Raw genomic sequence first — 16750 nt, forward strand, 5'->3', positions numbered from 1 at the left:
AGAGATGGGATTTCTGGACTCTTGAAGGAAGTCTCCAGTACAGAGCACTAACCCCTGCAGGAAAAAACCTCCACAACCTCTAGCTGTTGCTGAATCACATAAATTATAGCAGCTTCTAAACCCTGCAGCCATATCAAGCGATAGGCCTATAAATCTGTCAGGGTGCCCATATTGTCAGAATTATTCTGGGAATTTCGTGAACATTGTGCAAACCGTACACAGACAATGTGCTCTTTCAGCAGGCTCGGATCAGCCAGGGACCTCCGCGCAGGAGGGGCTGCAGCCTACGCTGGGCTCTCCGCTGTTCACATTAGCAAAACTTAGTTCGTGCCTGAGGAATATGATACTCGGTCAAACGTCCTACGGTAGGAAAGGTAAGAAACCATTGACAAAAATAAAAATGCTGACTATAAAATGTCAAGACAGGACTGGCTTCAGGTAGAAGGAATGGAAATGAATATTTAGGGCTCTTATTGTTTGGTGAGCCACAGTTCGTGCAAGCTCTGCCCCCTTTCACAACCAGAAACACAGGAACAAATTGTCTGACTCACTTTACTACACTGGAAAGAAAATCTGACTTTTCCCACAGCAAACAGCCTGGGACCGTCACAAACCCTGAACTATTCCTGCTTGACGAGCTACATCTGCTTTCAGAGGACCTCAGATCATTTCATAACCCATTTTTAACATCAATACTGTTGTGTCGGTGGACGAGGGAACAATTTGGCCACTGTAGAACTACAGTCCCTTTGAGAGTGGTACCTCTCCAGGGCTTGGCCTGGTTTCTAGCAACAAAATGGGATGAATTTGTGTGATTTAACGTCAGACCAAGGGAGTGAGGCAGCAGCAGAGTCACTGTCTCATATCAGGGGTGGGATCTTCTTGCTAATGTGGATCGCAGAGCAATTTCATGGAACAACCCAGAGGAGAAGGGCACCTGGGAGGGAGTCAGGGACTTCCTCCAGCTCCAGTCTCTGCCATGTAAAACCTATCCCAAAAGCTAGGCCCGTGTGGCTGGTTTTTGTCTAAAAAAACTTTAGATTAGGCATCCTTAAAGGTGCAGACTTTAGGAAAAGCAGGAAATAAATTAGAAATTACTGCAATTCTATAAACTTCATGGTAAAGCCTGCAATGAGCTCCCTTTTATTTCAGCTTCCAAAAGGCAAACAACAGCTTGGAGGCCTGAGCCCCCAGCCGTGAGCTTGTCAATGCACAAACCATGATGTTCTCTGTGCGGGAGAGTTTATTGGTTTTGAGATTGAGATGTATAGCTCCTGATACCACAGGCAGTATGCAGCCTTAGCCCTCATTTATCTCTCTCTTAACTTAGGAGAAGACACAGTTGGATGTGATCTATGAACTTCCTAGAGCTACACATGTATCTATTATACCTAAGAAAATAACAATAATTACACCCATAATGTAAAGATAAAGCAGATTAGTTCATAACAATCTAAACGTGTGGTTCTGTACACTGAAAATCTGCCAAAGGCAAGATGGCTCTGCAGCTGGGTCTGAAACAGAACATTTATCCTCAAATCTCTTTGAAAGCTGAGTTCTGTACTGCAGAAAAAAGTGATGTTCTATAAGTGGTCCCATGCATCATTAGGGGTGTTTTCCCCACCTTTTGCCTGTCTGTGTGTATTTTTTTTCACAACTCACAGCCTGCTGCTCTGTTTAATACAACATACGGATCCACAGCTTTGCTGGTAGGAGAGGCAGTGCAGTTTTCCATTATGGGCTGGAATTCAAATGAGAAGCCAGGTGCTATATTGCAAGCCATAATCAAAATAAATATAAAAATCTCTCCCCATCTCTGTTCTTAGGTCGGAATAACATCTCACAGAGCTGTAACTCACTCCTGGAAGCGGAGACGGCAGGAAACACAACGTGTGCATTCTTGCACCATCTGCTGGTAGCATCTCCATTGACAGACATACCTAGAACAGATTTTATCATTCCTCTCAAACCTGGAGGCATACGTCCACAGCTAGAGACATGAGATCACCGTTATAAAGATTCAAGATTCAGGTGAGGGCTTGTTTTTTTTAAAAAAATCAAACTACAAACAGTCGGTTCTTCATAGCAGAGCCATTTCTGCCGGGTTTTTTAGGAATTACGTAGCAAGGCCTCTGTGACCCCAGTATAGCCACATCAAGAAGGAAACTGCAGAGCCTTTTGTGTCCCTGCAGGGCAGGACAGACTTGCCTCCCCCAGCTGCTGCTGGAGTCAGCAGGAGCCAGAGCACCCAAAGAAGAGGCTGTGGTCAAGTGTCTCATCACCTTCTAGGCAAAGCCTTTGGTGTGGATGGGTCTGTGCGGGCCCCGTAGCAGCGCTGTGCCGGGTCTTGTCCCCATCACAGAGCCATTCCCTCCCAAACTGCTGAACTCCCTGCTGGAAACTCTCAGTTGAAGAGTGGGATCCAGTGATGCTTGTCAGGTTCCTTGCCCATCCCAGAGACTTAATATATATTAAAATTAAACTCTTTGTTACTGTCAAAGACATCATAAGTGAATGAATCACTCCAGTAAAAGCAAAACTTTATTAAAGCGTTTATGGTGTTAAGGAGTGTAGGAAGAGATCAGTGCCTCCTTCTGCCCCATCCCCTAGTCCAAGAAGGGGCTGTAAGTGGGTCACAGGAGGGTGGTGTCAAAATGTGCAGGCTGCAGTCAGTCTGCTGAGTTCACAGCTCCAAGGAGACACATTAAATGTTTTTAAAGTAACATTTTTGTCCATGGGAGCCTTGCGAAGCCAAGGGATCACGTTTCACCCTTCATCCTAGAGGATGGAACTGCAGGAGTCTGGGGAAATACTCTTCTCTAGGTGCAGCTTATTGGGAGTATTACAGATAAATAATCTCTGAGCACTAAACCACTATTACAGCACAGAAACTCCCGGCGTGGTGGGTCAGTGTGAATTAGTCAGACCATCGCTTGGACCAGAGTGACAGATTCTGTATGACTAAAAATCCAGAAAACCAAAGCTAAGGCAGAGAACAGCTGAGTATCTCTCTGTTTTGTGTTCTTGCTCCTACAAAAAGCTTCATGACAGTAAGCCCAGGGTCATGAACACACACACACACGCCTGCTCCCTGGGTAGCTGTCACACTCAGCTGCTGTCACCGACACAGGCACACCAGCCTGTGCTGCTGCCCGACTGGGTGAGGATGTGCAGGGTCTGGCCTGCACCATGGCACCCACCACCTTCTTCACCCAGAAGTCAGAGCTGCAGCTCATCACCCTTCAGTCCTTTATTGCTTTCCTCTAAAATCAAAATAGTCCATGTTCCTGGCATGTGGTAAAAGCCAGCGCCCTAGACACTGAGGCAAGGTGCTGGATGAAGGCGCTCATGTCTTTATTGTGACTTTGGGATGCTTTCAGTAAGCGTGGCAAGAAAAGAGCTAGCTAAATCCATGTTCTGCATGGTGTATTATTTCTTCTATCCTCTTTTTAGTGCAAAAACATATGAAACGCAATCCCACCCTAATAGATAAGCAGTAGTCAGAGACTGTGATGACTGAGAGAAAACAGGAACAGAAAATACAGCAGTGAAAGTAGATTTATGGAAAAATGATAATTGTACTTTACGAGATATATGGTTAACTGCAATAAGAATTTCCTTTTCTTTAGGTAGATTTGGGGTCTATAAATGGCTGGCTGGATTCCAGCTATGGCCACAGCAGTGCTGACTGCCCTGTAAGCACTATCATTTCTTGTTTATGCTTGCAAAGACATAGCAATTTCTTTTAGGCAACACAACTGTAGCAAATTGATTTGAGGCAAGCTCACATGGTTTGATGGGAACATTGCAGGAGTCATCCACGTGTCATAAGAAAATGAAGCACTTTCCATACCTATTTGGGGTCACTGGATGTGCACAGCCCAGGACAGGACGGGGCTGGCAGCTTTTGAATGACCACGAGGTTGGTTCCTGGAGGCCCTATCTTCTCCTCCCTGACACAGAAGTCACATCTGCCCCCCACATTTTTTCCTGCCTGCATCCAGCTGGCTGGGGTGCACAGGGAAGCGCAAACGCTTGGTTTGGCGTGTGAAAGGGTTAGGGAAACCTCTCAGGTGTTTTAAAGTATTGTGATAATCATGGCACGGGCCATAAAGTCTTCCCAAATTGAGCTACTTCATTAGGTTGATGAAGCGTTTTGCCCCATTCATGCTACCGACCCAAAAGCACGTGTGGAAGGCCATAGCCATGCCAGCCTCGTGTGGGTGGATGGGGCAGGATTTTAGCATTCGTAGACCGTACAAGGCAGCTCCTGTGAGCACAGCAAAGGGGGAGCAGTTTGCAAAGAGTCTACCAAAATGGATGTTGGCACAAGCGTAACATCGTATAGAACAATAGCGATTTTGTACTGCGTTTCCAAAAGGACTCGATCGCATCAGCCCCCGGCCCCATCACTACAGGCTCTGAACATGATGTCGACTTTGTCTTGCTCCCAGCACAGGGCAGGAGCCTCACTCCACTCCTGTCTGTCTGTGTGGGGAAGCTCAGGGAGAAACCTCACTACAGGCGAGGGAGGTGTCTCCGGGAGGAATTCATCCCCCCACCCGAGGGAAACCTGCTTCCCCAGGGAGTACTTTCAGCATCCAAACCACCATCCACCCTCCGAGGGGTTACAGCCAACTAGGAAGGTCTGGTCCCTGTCTTAAGAAACACACAGGAAAGTTAAATCAGGTGGTAAAAGACTGTGGGGAACCACATTTTTCTTTTCCCCTCTTATATCCACCTTTGAAAATTAGACTGCTTTAAACTTGAACTGGTGGCAGCCCTTGGGTGGGATCCGACTCGCGGCATTTTGGGCGGCAGGGCTGACCTCTTGCCGTGGAATTTCACCTAGTAATTTCTGTGGCAGGAAGAAATCCTCTGAGCAGGCTGTCTGGCTTCAGAAGTAAATTTAAGTGCCTGTGGCTTGACAAATAAACATTCTGAAAACGCTTAATGACTCACAACCTCGCCTAAGAATAGCTGAACTTTGCAAGACCGAAATACATAGCGGAGAATACAGCCTCTGACACTCCCTGAGCGTGGAGCTGAAGGACATGGTGGGAGAAGGGGAGCCACAGCCATCTTGGGCTTCTTCAGTCGTCGTGTGCGATAGCCACCTTGGAGGTCTCCTAAGTCACCTAATCCGTTTTTAAACAATTTATCATGATTCATTTCTACACACAGCAAAGTACTCCTCGTTTATCCTGATTGTTTGAAAGCACTGTTATGCTCTTGGATTAAATAGGGAATCACAGAAGTTTTATGCATATACATGTTACACTTCTGAGCACCTAACATGGCATAGAAGAGAGATTCTTTGTCTTCAAGTTATCGAGCAAGTAAAACCTCAGTGGCTGAAAAGGGGAACTGATTTTGATTCCGTTCGCTCAAAAGCGGGGTTTTTGGTAGCTGTTGCTTGCTTTTCTGGGGCACACTTGCAGAAGTGTGTGCTGTGAACTGTCACCACTTCTTACCCCCCCCCCACGCACACTTCTCAGCTCTTTAATCTAAGCCCAGGGAAAACAGAACAAAACACAAGTTCAGCTGAATGTCTGTGACCACAAGAGCTTCCTGTAGGTGCCCGAAGTTTCTGTTGCAAAAGCCACCTCGTTGTCTTTAAGACTCAGGGATCATCATGGCTTTGAGGATGAGCCTAAGGAGCGAGTGATAGTTTAACTGCACCATCCCAGGAGCAGCAGAAGTGCTGTGCCTCGAAGGCCACAATTGCACATCAAAGTAGGTTTGTTGTTTGGGAACAGGAAAAGAAAATAATGTAGGATTCATCTCCTGCCTCCACTAGCCAGCGATGCCAGAAAAAAAAATCTTTCTGATATCATGGTCCCTGTCTTTTGGGCCCTGCCAAGATGACCTGAGCAGCAGGGGCAGGGGTTGTCCTTGTGGCGTGAAGACACACTTTTCCCTCGATTCTTTGATCCGTTGTTAAAATCATCAGGAAATGTCTTCCTCTCGCTCAGCACCCAAGCCCCTCCCGTGGAGCAGACCGAGCTGGGCGCCAGAGCCCCAGTCACTCCTGAGCTGGGTAATGGGAGATTTTATCCCTCCATGTTTTACCAGGAGCTTGGGCACTGTGGGGAGGGCTTCGCTCTCGCTGGGCAGTGGCCAGAGCCCAACCCTCAGATACCCTCCGATGATGGGGGATCCCCCGGGGCTGAGCCCCCGCCTCAGGGCACCTGCTTCAGACCCCCATACTCCCATGGTCAGAGCCCCCTCGCCCCGTCCACCCACAGACCCACCCAAGCCAGGGGCTTTGGCAACCACTCTGCTCAGAGGTGTTTTTCAGCCTGGAGATGAAAACCCAAGAGGTGGAAATTTCAGTGTTGGCGGGACCATGGGAGCCTGAAAACACTGCTCTTGATTTACAGCATTTCCCACCCAGATTTGAAAGGCATTTGTGCTCCTCTCGAAGGAAGGGGGAATCACAGCGGGCCTTATTCGTCCCCGGAGGATGCTGAGTTCATAGCCCAGATGGAGCCCAGGCAGCTGCCCCCAGCACGACTGGAGCCGCCGCTCTCCCACGCTCCAGAGCAGCTGGGAGCAGGGCAGGGCTTTGCCTCCATGGCTCAAGGCAACCGAAATCAAAAGCTTCACCTAAAAGTTGAAGGTATTATTGCAGGTCACTAAACTACTGATTTCTGCTTGGCCCCGGAGTCTAGGAAAAAAAAAAAAAAAAGCCATTACAGCGACTTGCTGCAAGTCGGTAGATGACGAGCATGTAAATCACGCGGGGTAAGGCACACAGGGAGGCTCAAACCCCAAAATTCCGACTGCATTTTCTTTACGTTTTCACATTGAGGTATGAGGGACCGATGTAAACGGGACCGCGTTGAACGGCTGAGCTGGAGAACAGCTGAAGCAAATACAGGACAAGTTCTGCAGCCACGGCCCGTCCCCGCAGATTTTCCCCTTCCCGCTGCTCTTGATCCGCATCTGTGCAAACAGGATGAGCTAGAAGAGTATAAATAAAGCATTAAAGAGAAGGATCCAGCACAATGCCGCAGTCAGAAGAAAAGAAAAACAACACACACACCAAAAAAAAAGAAAAAAAAAAAGGATTTCTGGCCTCCCACGGCAGCCGCTCCTTCTGGCTCCCGCTGACCCTCCCGCAGCCCATCCCCGCTGCCTCGGGCCCCCGCCCCGCCCCGCCCCGCCGCGCCGCGTCCCCGGGCGGAGGCAGCGGGGCCGCCGGTACCGCCGCGCCGCGCTCCGCCGGCCCCAGGTAACGGCCGGGGGGGTAACGGGGAGGGGAGGGGAGGGGAGGGGAGGGGAGGGGAGGGAGGGGGGAACACCCGGGAGGGGTCCGGCCCGCGGCAGGGGCAGCGGATCCCGGGAGCTGGGGGGGGGTGTAAGGGGGGGGGGGGGCGCGACACCGCCTTCCCCCCCACCCCGGGCATTGCTCCGGAGGGCGCTCAGGGACGTGGTCGCGGGGTGCGGCAGGGGTGCCTGGGGGGTGCCGGGAGGGTACTTGGGTGCGGTGGTGGATGGTCGGGGGTGCTTCAGGAGTGCGCTGGAGGATGCTCTGGGGTGCCTCAAAGGGGGCCCCAGGGGTGCGCTGGAGGATGCTCTGGGGGTGCCTCAAAGGGGGCCCCAGGGGTGCGCTGGAGGATGCTCAGGGAGTGCTGAGGGATGCTCCAGAGTGTGCTCCGGGGGTGCTGAGGGGACACCTGGGATGTGTCCCCTCAGTCCCCTGGCTGAAGAATGCTCGGGGGGTGCTCCGGTGGTGCTCAGGGCGCCTGGCCCCTCAAGTAGCTGCCTGGGAGCAGCAATAGCCCTGCATCACCCAGGACAGAAGTGCTTCCAGGGCACCCCTGGGTGCGGGACGGAGGCACAGAGCGTGGCTGGGCAGCGGGGAGAGGGCAGGAAGGCTCCGAGCCCTGGGGGGTACCCCCAGATGTGACGGTGTGAGGGCTGGGCAGGGCCCCCCGGCCCCAGGCAACGCAGCGGAAGTCACCACGATCCCAGAGCAGCCGGAGTTGCGTTGAGCCTCAAAACCCTCCCCAGCTGGGAAAATGTGGCTCAGGCAAGCCCCAGCCCAGCCTCCACGGCTCTGCATGGTCGCCGGCGCCTGCCTCCAGCCTCTCCCCACTTCCTCGCCGGCTTTCCAGCCATCCCGACACAGAAACTCTTGGCGCCGTAACTCATTTCTGTCTCTAGTGAGGTTTGTGCCCCGGTTCCCTGAGCCGCGTGTCTCTCAGGGCTCGGCTGCAGGTCTGGTCCGGCCAGGCTGAGCTCCAGATTTCTGCATCTTTAGGGGGGCCAAGAGAGGGGCCGCTCCAGCGGCACGTTTGGCAGCGAGCGGAGGGAAGGGCAGTGCCTCTCCCTCGCAGGCAGCATCGCCTTTCCTCGGCAGCGGCCGCTGCCAGGGCATTTCTGAGCAGCCCAACTCTGCCGGGACCAGGCGTGCCCCGTGCAAGCACTTTCGTCAGCTCCCAGCATTCGGCTTGTGATTTCTTGCAGGCCTAAAGCAAAGACGTGCTGGGCTCTGACTCTGCTCCGGGAGAAATCGGAGTGAGTGTGAACAGGGAGCTGCTGCACTGGGGTAGACCATTGTCTGAGATCTGTGGAGAAGAGGCTGGGTGGTCCCTGAGAAGATGGTGATGGCAGAAAGTGGGTTGAATAATCTCAACTGCAAATCCAAGTAAGTTCAGGACAGAGGAATTCCACTCTGGATGCTCTGGGTACGACGTTCACCAGCCAGAGATGGAAGCAGGACTGTACTGTGCAGGGTTATCTCATTTTCCTCACAGCTATGGGATGTGACACTGCCAGGAAGGGTTTCCTTTGTCCAGAGGCTAAACCAGAAATTAAATATTTCAGCTGCGTCGCCCAAATGAAGGTGGTGAGCACCCAAAAACATTGCACATGCAGGGTAAGGCTAGTGACAGCAGTGATGGGCAGAGAGAAGGGGAGCACTGTAAAAAACAGCAGCATTTGCCTTTGTACCCATTTTGTAGTCTTCCCGGTGTTTTGTGTTTGATTTAGGATGGACTAAATGGAAAAAGCTGATCTCTTAAATGATTCCCGAAACGGTAAATGAGAGGAGGGAGCCTATAACCTCAGGTTTATGATTGTTTATTTGTCGCTTTGACTGTAATATTTCAAAAATAAATGTATCTGCTGAAATGGCAGCCAGCCTGGTGAACAGCAACCTGGCTGGGGAATCTGTGGTTGAGGAGGGATCAGTTAATGGATTCATTAAAATAATCCTGAAACTGGAAGATAAGATGAGGGGGGAGCCTGTTGCTGCTGTGGGCTCAGTCAGTCTTCCAGTGCAGTTTCCAAACCACTTGTGAATAGGAAAACCAGGGTGATGTTCGGCTCCTTTCTGGAAGGTCTGGTTACAGAGAAGGTTTTGTCTCCCAAGTGCGGAATCATCCCCCTTGTGCAGTGCTGGGGCTGTCCCTTTCTTGCAGGAGCCATCCAATTCGGTGTCACAAAGCCTCCCTTCGTCCTCAGCTAACCAAAATAACTCTCCCCACATTTATGTGCTGCCGAGCAGAAGTGAGACGTTGCTTCCCGTCAAACAGCCTCTGTGTCCTTCGGCACAGGCACATTTCAGGAGGGAGAGGTTTGGTCTCAAAACAACCTTCACATCTGGAGCAGTTTTGAGATTCTGAGAGATGGCCGGCGTTAGATGAATACAAGCTCATTCACAAGCTTGTTGCCAATTCGGGTCCCTCCCCCTGTGGTTTTACAGCCACCAAATATTTTGAAAGTAGCATTTTTGTCAGTGTTACACATCAAATCTTGGGTCTTTTCATGGAAGCTTTGGGAGCAGCACCAGGGATGAACGTGGCCCCGTTTGTTAAAGAAAAAAAGAATCATAGAATCATAGAATGGTTGGGTTGGAAGGGACCTTAAAGATCCTTTAATTCCACCCCCCTGCCCCAGGCAGGGACACCTTCCACTAGCCCAGGTTGCCCAAAGCACCATCCAACCTGGCCTTGAACCCTTCCAGGGAGGGGGCAGCCACAGTGTCTCTGGGCAACCTGTGCTGGGGCCTCACCACCCTCACAGGGAAGAATTTCTTCCTTAGACCTAATCTAAATCTGCTCTCTTTCAGTTTAAAGCCATTACCCCTTGTCCTATCACTTGTATGCCCTTATAAATACAGAAAGTTACTGTATTTTCCATTTGGTGCCCCACATGACAGAGGTTATGTGACGCTGCCTTGCTGAAGAGCAGCGAGATGCAGATTTTGGTCAATGAAGCCCTGACTCTGGCTCAGGGGTGTGAAGGAGCTGGTAGCTCAGGTCAGAAATCCTCGACTGTGTACATTCACATGCTGCCGGTGCTCAGGAGAGCGGTGGGGAGGAACTGGCTGCAGAGAGGTTCTTCTTCAGCCCTGTTTATTTTAGACCTCGGTGGAATTCATGTTTTTGGCGTTGTGCCTCAGGAAGCCTCAACTCCTGCCCATCCCAGGGTTTAAACAGCACATGAAAAAGAAGTTATTGTCATTATTACGATAATATACTGCCAAAATGGAGAATTTGGTGGAGTCAGAAACATGAAATACAGTGAAAAACCCACCCACGCGCAGAGGCTCCCATCTTCCAAATGTGATTACCTTAAATTCATCATTGCAGCCAGTTGCTCTGTCCGTCAGGGCTGAAAGTGAGTGTCAGTGCAAGTGAGAAAGGTGAAAATACACCAGCAATGTGCAGCCTGAACTTGGTCAAAAAAATGGAGGAAAGTCCCTGTTTCCTGAACCTTCCCCATAACCTGGGTGAGAGGGTGGGAAACATGGCTGCAAGGCTCCCAGGTCTTGATATCCATGTGGAAATCACCAACAGAGGAGGAAGGTGGCACGTCTGTCCCCTCTGCGGTCCTGATAAATGTGGAGAGTGGTTTCAGGTGGCCTGAAAAATAAATATTCCTGTTTGAAGAGGTTTTTAAACCTGTCGTGAGTGTGATAAATCTGAGTCTTGTTGGCTCAGGCCAGAATTCTGTATAAAATGGCCCCGTCTTTCCATGGGGAACTGCAGCGGTTGCCCAGGGAATAGGAGAAAAATAGGCATGCAGAGAATAGGGCTTTCCTAAAAGCACTTCAGAGTCCCACTTCCAGCAGAAGAGGACCTGTGTTGATGATGGGATCCTTACCAGGGTCAGACAGGACAGACACCGGATCACCAGTTGGCCTTCACAACCATAAATGCACTTTTGGTGATTTCTCAGGCTGGTGGGTTTAGGAAGCCCTGTTTGTGTGTCAGGGTGAGTTTTTCCAGTTCCACAAACTCCGGTGTTTCATCTCTCAGTAAGCACCAAGGGGATTGGACACGGCACAACACATTTCTTCCCAGCGCTGCCCCATCCATGTCATGTCTCATCAAGCAGCCGAGCAAGATCCAGGTGGATGAGCCTTTCCCAACAAGCAGGACCACCTTGGTTTGATGGTTCATCCTCCACAACCACCTTCTGAAAACACCCAAAGGATCCTGGTTTTCCGTAGGAAACGGAGACATTTCCAGGCCAGCTTGGGCCAAAGGTCAGGATCTCGAGTGGGATGAGCGCAGGAGCCCCAAGGATGCACCAAGCCCTGGCCAAACCAAGGACAACCCTGTGGTCATAAAGTTGCCACCAGCTTCTTTGACCACATGGAAATTATTCAGTAACATGGCAGCAAAGCTTGACCTGTCCCAGGGTCAAGGAGATGGAAAACAGCAGCTTGGAAGAGACCAGAAGCCAAAAGAGGGCTTCATTGGTTTCCCCCCCGAAACCTGTGGGATTGAGGCAAAAAGAGTAAACATTAGAAACGAGACATTTCAGATTTTTGTCTGCCTTCTGACTGTGGAGTGCCTTAGATTCATGGCTTTGAGTGGTTTTTCTGATCGCCTGGCTCAGGGAAAGGAGACTTTAGGGAAAACGCCGCAGTTTTCAAGGCACAGGATAAAATAATGAGAATCGACCAAAGCTTTTATAAGACCGTGGCTGGAATGAGCTGAAGGTCAGTTGGAAAAGAGGTTATCAGAGGAGGGGATGAATGTGATCGTTTTCCCCTCCTGGTGAGCTATAAAAGAGGGCAAGAGTTTGGATATCTGATATGTCCAGGTCTCGTCCTGACCCGTCTCTAATGGAAATGCTGGCAGGAAGCTCACGGCATTTATTAAACAGCAATAAGCAGCTTTAATAAAATCAGTATCTGTACAACTTTATTACTGCCATTTGAAAAGATGCCTGAAATGGCTGTTTAAGTATCGCCGGCTGCCGAGGGTTGCACACACGCTGAAAGCGATTGTCTTCTTTATTAAGTGGTGCTGGGTTAATTATTCAGATTTTTCATGAGCCTGCCACTCTTTCAAACACCAGTGAGGCTCCGCACACCTCCAGGATGTTTTCCATGCGAGCAGCCCCCGTCTCCAGCCCCATGCAGCCCCTTCCATTGCTTTGTGTATGTAATTGTGCAGAGAGAGTGATGGCTGGCAGAGGGTGGGAGGCCAGCCTGACCCTCTCCATCCGTGCAGCCACAAGCTGATGGGTTGCAGAGGGACCTCGTCCATCTCAAGCACTCACAAACTGCTTCCAGCTCCCAACTGTCCTCTCGAGAAGCCCCAGACAGGCAGCAGCCAAGGGAGCTTCAGCTTTGGGTGTGATACAGTGCTGGGGCTGGCGCTCAGGGTACTCATGGTCATAAGCCACATGCCAAAGCCATCCGCTGGCCCCGAGACGGAGGGTGAATTTTAAGCAGGCATCTGGACTATGCGGTGTTTCGTTTTCAGAGCAGTTAAAGATTTTTATCCCTTTTCTTGTCATACCTTTTTACCCGCCGCCTCTACCATCTTCACTCTCCCCATACGATGACTGGTTTTGCATCCCCAAATCTGGTCCTGCTGGGCTGTGACCCCAGCGCAGAGGGAAGCCAGCCCAGCAAGCACAGTGCCGAGCCATGTGTGGCCGCAGGGTGCACGCCGGGCTGGGATGGATCCAGCTTGCCTTTCTGGATGCTGATGGGTTTATAGCCATGGGCTCCCTGGAGCTCAGGCATCATCTGGTCTCCCCACTTTAATTTTGGGGTCTGCTCAGCTGTTTTCTGCCCCCTGACAGGCAGCACGGACCAGCCCAGCATGTGCCCACACCAGGTCCGAGGGATGCGGTGGGGCGTGGGGCCGCTGGCAGCGATGGTTACACGATGCCAAATGCACCCAGGAAGGCTCCCGGGATGCAAATCTCTTGCAGCAGAAACCCTGTTTGCTCTCACTTGGAGAACCTCATAACAACTTATTGCAATGCAAACTGGGACTTTAAAGTGCTTTTATTTACTTATTTATTTATTTAATCCCACAAAGTTTACAAACGTCTTTTTTTCCTCCTGGAAGGAAACTCCTTCCCGTGCCTGTGCCAGCCGGCAGCCGATCACAGCCCACCGCTGCACCACGGAGATCCCACCCGTGTGGATGTCCCCAGCAGACTGGAAATGGGTTATTTTTCTTCCTTTGCAGTGAAAACAGAATTGAAAAATCTGTACAACAAATATTCCCTGAGAGGCTATATTTATTCTTGGTATGTCCACTTGCAATAATAGCTGGGCTGGTGGTTGTGCAATCAAGCAGACCGCCTGGATGGAGCAGGTTTGGGTGTAACTCTTTGGGTACCAAGGGCAAGCTCTGTCCCTGCAGGTCTGTGCGGTGGAGGGGAGCAGCAGCTGAAGCCCAAACCTGCCCTCCTGCAGTGATTCTGCTTGGGGAGGGGAAGGAAGGCAGCAGCTTTGTCCCTCAGCCCTGCGAGCATCCAAGAAGGCAGTGGTGGCCGTGGCAGGGATGGGCAGGGACCGACGGGATGGCTTTCGAGCCATTTCGTGGCTGTCTGTCTCCTGTCATCCATGGGAGCAGCCTGCAACACAAAATCCCCCTTGACAGCTGGTGTATAACGTAAAGCAGCAGCAATTTTAGGCCGTGACCTTGATCCTCACACTTGTGGGACAATCTGGGGCCGTGCCCAGGTGAAACCCTTCCCCATGTCCGACCCTGCACCCGCTCTGTTGGGCGAAGCTATCAGAAGCCAGATAGACATCCAGCAAGCACCAACCCATAATTAATTAATTTGCATGTTTTGACTTCATTCATAGCTCCTGATTAAAAGCTTATTTAAGGAGACACAGACTTGAAAACCTTCTTCAGGCCCATGGGGATTAAATCTGGGAAAAACTGTAGGTCTAATGTGTGTAATTGCAATACGGAAATGCTCCAAATAAAGTCTTCCTGCTGGGTCTTCCCAGTGGGAAAACTAAACCATTCTTTTAGGCTTACTTTAAAATCAGTGCCATATAGAAGTATGTATATTTTTCTGTTGTGCTGCTTTGTATAGAGAACACAAGCAACAAACCCCTATGAACATGCTCAGGAAAGATGCACAAGCGTAACTAAACCAGAAGAATGTGACAGAAAATATTTGGAGTAAACATTGAATAAGCCAACGTGCTCTTAAATTCGTTTTGAACCCTGAGCTCAGTAATTGCTTGTGAAAGCAGAAAGCTGTCAACATGGAGTCACAGCCCTGCGTGGTGTGGGATGCTGGAGCTGCGTGGGAAAGGCGGCATTTGGTGGGAAAGGCGGCATTTAACCGGCTGCTGAAATCAGGGGGTTATTTTTCATTCCTCGGCTAAGAAGTTAACCCATCCATGCCTTGGGTAGCACTAGCAAGGACAAACTGCTGCTGTTTCTCTCCATGTCCAGGCTATTTCGCTTCCTGCAAAGGCAAAACTTTTCCGCTTTTCTTCAAACTTAATCTGTTAAAGTTACATTTAGTCGTTGCTCGAGCGCAGTGAGCCTGCAGGAGTGCCAGCAGCTCTGTTCTGCAGACAGAGAGTAATGAAATGTGGTTTTTCCTGCTAACATGAGCATTTTGGTTGCGCTGCTGGTTAAGCGATGGGGAAGGTGCTGGCACTGCTCTGTGATGCGAGTCCTTGGTGAAAGCCCCCAACAGAGCCCCCGGGTCCCAGTGGGATGTCTCTGCTTTTCCGGATTTTTTTTTTCCCAGCCCTGGAAGAGGTTCACAGCCCGGCTGTGGGGCTGCGGAAGCCAGACAGTGTCTGAACCCTTCTGCCTTTGCAAGCCTGAAGTTGTTACAAGTTCAGTGCAGAGACTGAAGGTTTTTTTTCCCCTGGTGTCAGCCTGGGGGTGCAGCCATCTGGCATGCCTGACAGGAATGCCAGTGGAGGGGCTTGGGATGGGTGCTCTGCCCATCACCATGCCTCATGCCACGAATACCCTGCCCAAAATCACCCCGCGTCTGCTCTGCGAGCTGTCCCCTGCCTGCAGTTTGAAGTTGGCATTGATAATGCCGCTGCGAAGGGCTGGAGCATTTTCTAGGGAGAGTCCCGCTGGCACTCACAGGAGCCTGGGGGCTGCCCATCCCTCCTCGCAGCGGCCAGAGCACGGTGTGGAGGGTCCGGCGTCCTCTGCCCGTGCCGCCGTTACGCACAGCCGCCTTCCTGCCGTCACCCCGTCCTGTTCAGCATCTCCTGGGGACGACGGGTGGATGGGCGTGACGTGAGGGGCCAGAGCTGCGGGGAGAAGGGTAAAGGGCCGAGGGGCTGCTTGTGCTCCGTGCGTGGGAACGGGGCTTCGGCAGGGTTAATTCCGGACGTCGAGACCTTCTGCGGCTTCTACTAAAGATGCCGCCTTTTAATCGCGGCAGCCGCTTGCGTTTCCTTGGGAGAGGCGCTCAGCAGAATAACTAATGCGTTCAGCCTGGGAGGGTGCAGCATGCGGAGGGCGAGCTCCGGCTGCAGCCTGCAGCATCAGGTATAATGAGAACCGTGTCGTTAATAATTGACTGTCTTTTCAATAATCGGTCCTGATAAGGGAGGCAGCCCGGTGACAGCCTAAGCAGCGCTTAGTGTTTTGTGTTTTATGGAATAGATAACTATGCTGTGCAAAGTAACTCAGTACATACAGCGGGCTTGAACTGTCCTCGGAAAGGTCATATGAGAGCAATGGGCTGCTTGTTAGAAAATTAATCCCTCTTTTGTGCTTCTTGTTTTAAACTTGTATTTGCTTTCTGAGCAAGGTCACTGCTCAGCTGACCAACTTTTTAACAACTGTAAAAGACATGTTTGCTGCTCCGAACCCTTCGCTGCTGACTCTCAGCACGGGAAAAGATGCTTTAGAGGGAGGCAAGTGCTCCTGTTCCCCGATGGGCTTGTAGGTGGGATCTTGAGAAGGTAACACGACAAGATGCTTTTCTAATGATAGTTTCTCCTTTCACCATGAAGTGGTAAAGCCATTGCTGCAGTGCAGGAGAACACGACAGGCAGAGCTCAAAAAAATGTTGTGTTACAGCTAATGAGACTGTGCTAACGTGCTGCTCAGCAGGGATGAATTATCTTCTTATTTATAGGCACAGGGTTAAATGTTTCCAATTTAAAATTGCTAGCAAGATGCTTTGGGAGGATGAAATTCGTATATATTTGTCTTTGTGGTTGAGTTAATTTGTTCTTTAAATCTTCTGGGGTGTAATGGTGCTCTCCTTTCTGCTGGCTGTGGTGGATGGGGGAGCAGGTGGGCACTTACATTGCCTGGCAAGTGGGACAGAGTAAAAGAGGGGTTAAATGTGACAGTAAAGAGCCAGTGTTTGAAGCAGGGCTAGTTAAAAAGATAGTACATTGTCCCTGCAAATGGGCTGCCCCAGGGAATAAAACCACTTCACTATGTGCTGTTGCCTTCTCACATATTTGGCTTCTTGATTTCCATTTCTGTATATATTTATTCCTGCCTTGAGAAAAGCAACGTAATTC

At 50.6% G+C, this 16750-nt stretch overlaps 1 protein-coding gene across 5 annotated transcripts in view; it reads left to right on the forward strand.

Moving 5' to 3' along the window:
* KANK4 (KN motif and ankyrin repeat domains 4) overlaps nucleotides 1–16750 on the forward strand; it is a 36751-nt gene that overhangs the window by 4536 nt on the left and 15465 nt on the right. For 3 of the 5 annotated variants that reach the window (XM_074831859.1, XM_074831861.1, XM_074831862.1), the window contains exon 1: nucleotides 6689–7237. The gene's annotated coding sequence lies outside the window, so the exon portion shown is untranslated. Of the gene's footprint in view, nucleotides 1–242; nucleotides 375–1826; nucleotides 2032–6688; nucleotides 7238–15601; nucleotides 15759–16750 lie in introns of those variants that run through there. The other 2 variants (XM_074831864.1, XM_074831860.1) reach the window with 2 other exon arrangements.

This window comes from Strix aluco, chromosome 8, assembly GCF_031877795.1.
Source record: "Strix aluco isolate bStrAlu1 chromosome 8, bStrAlu1.hap1, whole genome shotgun sequence".
NCBI classification, from domain to species: domain Eukaryota; kingdom Metazoa; phylum Chordata; class Aves; order Strigiformes; family Strigidae; genus Strix; species Strix aluco.